Genomic DNA, 8,557 nt, shown 5'->3' with positions numbered 1-8,557 from the left:
TGAAAGGCCAGGGCCGTAAAATACAACAGCGCTCACAGCAGCTTTACTCACGATAGGTCTAAACTGGAAATGGTCCAAACGCTCATCAACGGAAGAAAGGATACACAAATGGTGGCGTATCCTTGCAACGGAATCATGCACGACAGTTTTTTTTTTTTTTAAAGAAAAAACTACGGATTGAGATATAAAACATTACTCAAAAACATTACTTGGCGAGAAAGAAACCAGGTGATTCCATGTATATGAAATTTACATGGGGCGCCTGGGTGGCTCTTATGAACAAATAAATAACATCTTTAAAAAAAACCCAGGTTTTTAGACAAAAATGAAGCAGCGACCCTCTTTCTGTACTCATTTTCCCCGATTCTGTCCATTAGGGTAATTCCTTAAAGAAACAGAGTGCCACACGCATGGCTAATTGAATCAGCCGCAGAGAAAGCTGGAGGGTCACGAAGTGTGGAGAATCGAACAATCGCGCGCACATAAACACATTCTGCTATCATTTTCTACGCACACCAGCACATACCTTTATTTTTTTTTATTTTATTTTTATTTATTTTATTTTTGTTTTATTTTTTTTTAGCCCATATCTTTAAAGCTGGTCTTCCCTGGCATTAGGATCGAGCACTGTGCCCACATGAACAGGTTCCCTAGGAAAGAAAATAGTTTATTTTTTAATTATTTTTAAAGATTTTATTTATTTATTCATGAGAGACACAGACAGAGAGAGAGACAGAGAGGCAGAGACATAGGAGGAGGGAGAAGCAGGCTCCATGCAGGGAGCCCTACGTGGGCCTCGATCCCGGGTCTCCAGGATCATGCCTTGGGCCAAAGGTGGCACTTTTATTTTTTATTTTTTTAATTAATTAATTAATTGATTAATTTTATTGGAGTTCAACTTGCCAACATATAGTATAACACCCAGTGCTCATCGCATCAAGTGCCCCCCTCAGTGCCCGTCACCCAGTCACCAAAGGCGGTACTAAACTGCTGTGCCACCCGGGCTGCCGGAAAGAAAATATTTTATTATTTTATTATTTTTTACTTATTTATTTTTTCAAAAGAAAATATTTTATTTATTTTTATTTTTTTTATTTTTTATGATAGTCACAGAGAGAGAGAGAGAGAGAGAGAAGCTGAGACACAGGCAGAGGGAGAAGCAGGCTCCATGCACCGGGAGCCCGACGTGGGATTCGATCCCGGGTCTCCAGGATCGCGCCCTGGGCCAAAGGCAGGCGCCAAACCGCTGCGCCACCCAGGGATCCCCAAAAGAAAATATTTTAAAAGGAAAACGTGCTCTGTAAGGAAGCCCGGATTGAAATGACAACTGGAGGCAGCGAGAAGAATGTGGACTCTGCAGAGTGAGGGCAATCAGATCCTTCCGGGGTGTCCGTTCTGAGGATCTGAAAACGTCTGATTCCGCTGCCAAATCTGCAGCTCTCTTGAGGTCCCGGGCGCACAGACCTGCCCTGCTGCCAGCGGCCAGCTCCCTACAGAAGGGAGCTCCTGAGAACCAGCTGCTCCCCACTGGAGTCCCACTGAATTCAAGAAATCCTAAAGAGCTTTGCAAAAGTGACTAGAGAAGCGGAAACTATTTTAAGACCCTGTAGTGTTGTCAAGAGACTGTAGAGCTAAGACTGGGACCGAGTTTTGTCTTTTGCAAAAGGTGTGTTTCCCGGCAGCAGTGACTCATTACAAGACAAATTCCTTTTCACCCAAATGGGTGTTCATACAATTTTTCTAAAGGTGCACGCTGTCTGATTGCTTTCAGATTAGCTAACATCCCATCCTTTCTGCTATTTAAGACTTTGATCTTTACCCATGTGGTACGTCTTGTGCATCGCCGAGGGGCAACTCAGTTCTTTCTTGTAGAATCTAATGTGGTGCTTCTGGGATCCAATCTACCCCTTCTGTGTCTCATAATTTACCTGGTTTCCCTCAAATCTTCATACTGTTCTTTGCCCCTTTATTTCCCATCCATGAAAAAAAAATTGGCCACGTCTGAGTGGCACCAAATGGATCGAGTCAGCAAATACGAAACGTCGGTCGTGATAAATAAATAAAATCCTAAAAAAGAAAGAAAGAAGGAGAGAAAGAAAGAAAAAAGAAAGAAAGAAAAGAAAGAAAGAAAGAAAAGAAAGAAAGAAAGAAAGAAAGAAAGAAAGAAAGAAAGAAAGAAAGGTCAGTCACCAAGGTTGTATATCTGGCACCGGGAAATTAAAACAAAGGGGAGATTCGATATCTTTTTTTCTCTTGTTTTTCTTTGTTGTTGTTGTTGTTATTAAACGTTTGTTTTTCCATCTGTCACAATTTAGAGCTCCTGTGCTTTCCTCCTGTGTAGATAGTTGTTTTCTGGACAAAAATCAATCACCTGTTACTTGATCTTCTTTGCCATTTTTGAGAGAGACTGTTGATTGAGCTCATCCTGGAACTGTTTTCAGAAGAGAAGTGAGCTCTCTCAGGGGGGTTGGTAAACAATGCAGTGGGAACTGGCCCTACATTTTTAAAAAAAATATTTTACTTATTTATTTGAGAGAGTGAGTGATAGAGAGAGCATGAACTGGGGTGAGGAGAGGCAGAGGAAGAGGGAGACGCAGACTCCCTGCTGAGGAGGGAGCCCAACGCAGGACTCGATCCCAAGACCCTGAGATCCTGACCTGAGCTGGAGGCAGATGCTTAACCCACTGAGCCACCCGGATGTCCCGGCCCTACATTTTTTTATAGTGCTTTCCTGGATCTGTATTTATTTATTTATTTATTTATTTATTTATTTATTTATTTATTATTATTATTTTTTTATCTGTCACAATTTAGAGCTCATTTCTCCTTTATTCTAAAGGGCATGTAGGGTTGCTTAGGAAGCAGTGGTCATGGACTCTGGTAGAGGCCTCTTTTATTATAGAAGTCGATACTCGTCCCCCCAGAATCCCACATGGAGGTCCTCAGTGGCCTCCACAGCGGTGGGGCATATTGTTTACGGAAACACTTCCAGCATCAACTTATTAAAATACTTTTTAAGCCTTTAAAAAAAAAAAAAAGAAACACTTCCTTCTTAAGTTCTACTAGCACGAGTAAGTCTTCACTTGGAAAATAGTGAATGTATTAGTTTTATGCTTGTGGGTCCAACTTTCTTCATTGTTGATCATGCAGGTTTAGTTTACCAATAGTGTCATTTGTCCTTTTTATGTATACAGTTCTAAGAGTTTTAAGAAACAAAATCATAGATAATGTTTTATTTTATATATTTTGAAATTTATATGTTATATCATTTAAGTGTGAATATGTTTCTGTTAAAAAAAAAAAAAGAGACAAAAGGCCCAACATGAAGTCACTTGTGCTAAACCTATGTCAACAAACCGAAGCTTAATATCTAACCTAAATGCAATTTCAACTTTTTCCAAGATTTCAGTCCTAACCTGTCAGTCCGGAATTTTCTGGTCAGCAGCAATGAGAAAATCTGCTGCGTAGATTATTTTTTTTGTGCCCCAAAGGAAGATGTAGTAATTCAGCCTTTCCTTATCCCTCCCCCTTCTGCCTGTAAGAGCTTCCCATTTTGTACGGTTCTTCAGAGCTCCTTTCTACATGGTAAGTGGGTGTTGCCTGATTCATAAAATCATTGAATAAAGCCAATTGGATCTTCAAATCTAAAAAAAGAAAGAAAGAAAGAAAGAAAAAAAGAAAGAAAGAAAGAAAGAAAGAAAGAAAGAAAGAAAGAAAGAAAGAAAGAAACCAAGTCATGTCACGACCACCACAACCAAGACAGAGCATATTTGTCTCACCTCAAAAAGTTTCCCACCACTTCCCACCAATCCCCAATTCCTGGCAACCATGAGTCTGTGTCCCTATAGATTGGGTTTTTATAGAATGCCATATAAATGGAATCTTAACAGTACGTCATCTTTTGTCTCTCGTTTTCACTCCCCATAATGCTTTTGAGACTCATTTATGTTGTTGTTGTTTTTTTTTAAGATTTTATTTATTTATTCATGAGAGACCCACAGAAAGAGAGGCAGAGACCCAGGCAGAGGGAGAAGCAGGCTCCATGCAGGGAGCTCGATGTGGGACTCGATTCTGGGACTATGGGATCACGCCCTGAGCCAAAGCAGACACTCAACCGCTGAGCCACCCCGGGATCCCAAGACTCGTTCATGTTGTTGAACGGATCGGTGCTTTCTTCTTTTTTATGGCAGAGCAGTATCGATCACAGTATGCACCACGGATTGTTTATGTTTCCTTGTTGACGGGGCATTTGGGTTGTTCCGAGTTTGGGGTGATTATGCACGGGGCCGCTATAAACCTTGTCTGGACAGACGCTTATGTGGGCGTGTGTTTCCATCTCTCCTGTTGCCTTACTTTGGGCCGTTATAACACAGTGCCATGGACCCAGTGGCTTATAAAAAGCAGAAATTTCAAAAAAAAAAAAAGCAGAAATTTCTATCTCACAGTTCTGGAGGCAGGAAGATCGAGATCAGGGTGCCAAGCATGGTCAGGTTCTGGGGGGGAGGCTCTTCAGGGTCACAGAGGGCTGTCTTCTCGTTGTGCCTCAATGGCAGAAAGAGGGCAAGGGAGTGCTCACTTTGGCAGCTCACACATCAAAATGGAACCACTACAGAGAAAATTAGTGTGGCCCCTGTGCAGGGAACACATGCAATTTTGTGAAGTATGCCATATTTAAGAGAGAGAGAGAGAGAGAGAGAGAGAATGTCCTTTTTTAAGTTCACTGATCCTGTTCCTGGGGCTTCACCCTCATGACCTGGTCACCCCCCAAAGCCCTACCCGATACCATCATACTGGGGTTGGGAGTGGGAATGCTGAGTTACGTGCTGAGTGCAGATTCATGTTTGTTTGTTTGTCTTAAAAGATTTAATTAATTTATTTATCTGAGAGAGAAAGAGGACTCGAGAGGGAGACGGAGAGAATCTGAAGCAGACACTGCGATGAGCGCAAAGCCTGACGCCGCCCTCAACCCCACGACCCTGAGATCAGGACCTAAGCTGAAACCAAGAGTCGGCCATTTGGGCCCCTGGGTGGCTCAGTGGTTGAGTGTCTGGCTTTGGCTCAGGTTGTGATCTCAGGGTCCTGGGATCGAGTTCCACATCGAGCTCCCCGCAGGGAGCCTGCTTCTGCTTGTGTCTCTGCCTCTCTCTGTGTGTGTCTCTCATGAATAAATAAATAAATCTTAAAAAAAAAAAAAAAAGAGAGAGACACACACTTAACCGACTGAGCCACCCAGGTGCCCTGAGTGCACGTTCGTCTTACAAGGACTACCCGTTTTCTAAAATGGCAGGACCCTTTTCCATTGCCGCTAGTGACCCATAGGATTTCCAATGGCTTCACATCCTTGGCAGCATTATCAGTTTCAAAAAAATTGTAGCCACTCTTACTAAACTTATGCTGGGTTTAGTTCATATTTCCCTCATGACTAATGATGTTGAACATCTACTCATGTATTTATTTGCTATCAGCCTCTCTTCTTTAGTGAAATGTTTGAGCCAATCTTTCGGTGACTTTTAAATTGAGTTGTTTGTTTTGTTTTTATTATTGGAATGTGAGAGTTGTTTAGATAATTCTGGATCTGAGTCCTTCATCAGATATGTGATTTGTAAATATTTTCTCCCTGTCTCGTCTTGCCTTTTCATTCTCTTACCAGTGTCCTATTGTGCACTCTGAATCATTTTCACAGTGCTAGGATTGTTCCTTGCCCCACTCCTGACCCCTCCACCATCTTGGACAGCAGGGTAGGGAGCTAGGAGGTGCCACTGGCTTTGGTCCAATCTCTGATACTCCAGCTGTGGGTTAAGGTCAGTCTCCTAATCAAAGGATGTTCACCTAAACAATGGACACTTCACTCCCTAACTGTCGTGTGTGCATAGAATCATTCAGAAAGTTCGATTAACATGCAGGTCTCCAAATTGCACTCCTGGAGCTGTGTATGCAGTAGGTGTGCGGCGAGGTACGGGTTGTTGCAATATTCAACAACGACCCACATTATCTAGATCTGGGTGGCTTTGGGATGGTATTTTGAGAAACCCCGAGACTCTAATGTCACTGACGATGTGTCACGTCCTCTGTGGTCAGGATGCAAGGTCCAGGCCTAAACAAACTGGTGTGGGATTAAGTCAGGGGAGGGAGACGTAACCATACAACTAGACAAAAAGAAGAAACACCAAGGATGTAGAAATGTGAGGATACTTTTTCCAAACATTGCCCGTCCCTTCATCTGTCTGTCTCTGCTGGTTTAGGCATGTCTCATTCTGCGCAGACGTCTTTTAAAAGTGCTTTTCAAGTGCAATACTTGATTTGAATAGATACTGGGTGGATAGGTGGCTGATAAGTAAACTATGGCACATTCATAAATGTCAGGAAATTCTTGTTTTTTAAGATTGCATTTATTTATTCATGAGGGACACACAGAGAGAGGCAGAGACACAGGCAGAGGGAGGGGAAGTCGGCTCCCATCCTGGGACTCCAGGATCACACCCTGAGCCGCCGAGCCCCCCAGCGTCCCTAAATGTCAGGAAATTCTTAACCTGGATCTCGAATAATAACACCTTCTCCTGGGTGCCTGGGTGGCTCAGAGGTTGAGTGTCTGCCGTTGGCTCAGGTTGTGATCCCGGGGTCCTGGGATCGAGTCCCGCATTGGCCCCCCCCTCCCACAGGGAGCCTGCTTCTCCCCCTGCCTGTGTCTCTGTCTCTCATGAATAAAAAATAAAATCTTAAAAAAATAACCCCTTCTCCTTAGGTCAGGTACAAGGCTGCCAGGTGCAGCACCATGATAGGTTCTGGTCCATTTTTTTTAGATCCACCCCACTTCATAGAGGTCATCCTGAACTTTTCACTGGGGATGTGTGGAGCATCTTTTGTCTTATGATAAAAATTTGGGATCACAGGCAGAACTTATTCTGCACATTTTCAAACAATTCCATGAGGGATGTTGGAGTATGAGTCATTACTGGTTTTTACAGAAAAGGAAACATAGACAGTAGCACCCCAACACCCAGCTTCACGGAATCCGGGCATCCAAATGTTTGGACTGTGTGACACCAAACTATCAGTAGGCCTGAGGTCCTTCCTGAATCGGACGCGCTGTTCTGACATTGCATAATTACAACCAGGATGATTTCAGTTTTATCTACAGACAGAAACCAACTGGGACTGACTGACCTGATTTTCTGTGTTAATTAATCAAATGTTATTGTTCAAACTTGTTGGTACCTCTCAGCTGAAATAATTTGAAAGGCCTGTTGTTTTAATCCTGTGGTGGATCTCTGGGTCCCTCATGAAATAAAATAAATAAAATCTCTTTTAAAAAAATCCTGTGGTGGAACGTTTCAAGTCGCAACTGGCTAACAAGTCTCCTAGGGTAGGGTACCTGAGGCTCTAGCAGACACGAGTGACCAATGACTGGCGACCAAAGGTGGCACAGTAGTAGGACAAAGCCTGGAACGGGAGGCAAGACCCACGGATCCTACTGCTTGTTGGAGCCGAGCTCGGCCTCCGTAAGCTTGCATGAGAGTAGATACTTAAGGAAACATAAATTTGTAGGAAGACTAAAACCAAAATGGTTAACCACTCTCTCTAAATATAATCCATGCCCCCAAAGCGGGCAAGCAAACAAACAAAGCAATCGGAACAATCCGAGTTGTTCATGTACCTCCCCTACAGAGGGGACCCGAAACCAGGAGGTCACAGGATTCAACGAGGGAAGCGGAGAACTATTTTCTTTACACTAAAACAGTATCTAAGTCATGTATAAGTAACAGTGAACACTTAGAAAATAAGGAGAAGACTGATCAATGAATAAAATCAATTCTTCTGCTACTCGGTTAAAAACCACTGTTAGCCCGCCAGTGTATAATCTTCGATGGGTCCATGCATGTTTATGATACGTGGCTATCTCCAGTGGCTGCTGTCCTGACATCTGCTTCTTGGACGTAATGCTATATTGTGAAGCTCCCGGTGTGCCAAGCAATATGCCTCCTCGTTATCCCTTTAAACAGCCTTACTAGCCACTCTGGAAAACTGTGTGCAGGTTCCTCAAAATTGTTAAAAATAGATCTGCCCTACGACCCAGCAATTGCACTGTTTGGGATTTACCCCAAAGATACGGATGCAGTGAAACGCCGGGACACCTGCACCCCGATGTTTCTAGCAGCAATGTCCACAATAGCCAAACTGTGGAAGGAGCCTCGGTGTCCATCGAAAGATGATGGATAAAGAAGATGTGGTTTATGTATACAATGGAATATTCATCAGCCATTATAAATGACAAATACCCCCCATTTGCTTCAACGTGGATGGAACTAGAGGGTATTATGCTGAGTGAAGTAAGTCAATCGGAGAAGGACAAACATTGTATGGTCTCATTCATTTGGGGAATACAAAAAATAGTGAAAGGGAATCAAGGGGAAAGGAGAGAAAATGAGTGAAAATATCAGTGAGGGTGACAAACCATGACAGACCCCTAATTCTGGGAAACGAACAAGGGGTAGTGGAAGGGGAGGTAGGTGGGGGTTGGGGTGACAGGGTGATGGGTACCGAGGGGGGCACTTGACAG

At 43.2% G+C, this 8,557-nt stretch overlaps 1 non-coding gene across 1 annotated transcript; it reads left to right on the top strand.

Moving 5' to 3' along the window:
• The first annotated feature begins 4,568 nt into the window (after window positions 1-4,568).
• Window positions 4,569-4,675, top strand: LOC144309291 (U6 spliceosomal RNA). The gene has a single exon (XR_013375343.1). It is a non-coding gene; the product is annotated as a U6 spliceosomal RNA (small nuclear RNA).
• Window positions 4,676-8,557: the final 3,882 nt, after the last annotated feature.

Source organism: Canis aureus, chromosome X, assembly GCF_053574225.1.
Source record: "Canis aureus isolate CA01 chromosome X, VMU_Caureus_v.1.0, whole genome shotgun sequence".
In the NCBI taxonomy this organism is placed as follows: Eukaryota; Metazoa; Chordata; class Mammalia; order Carnivora; family Canidae; genus Canis; species Canis aureus.
This window is presented reverse-complemented; position numbering and strand designations above follow the sequence as displayed.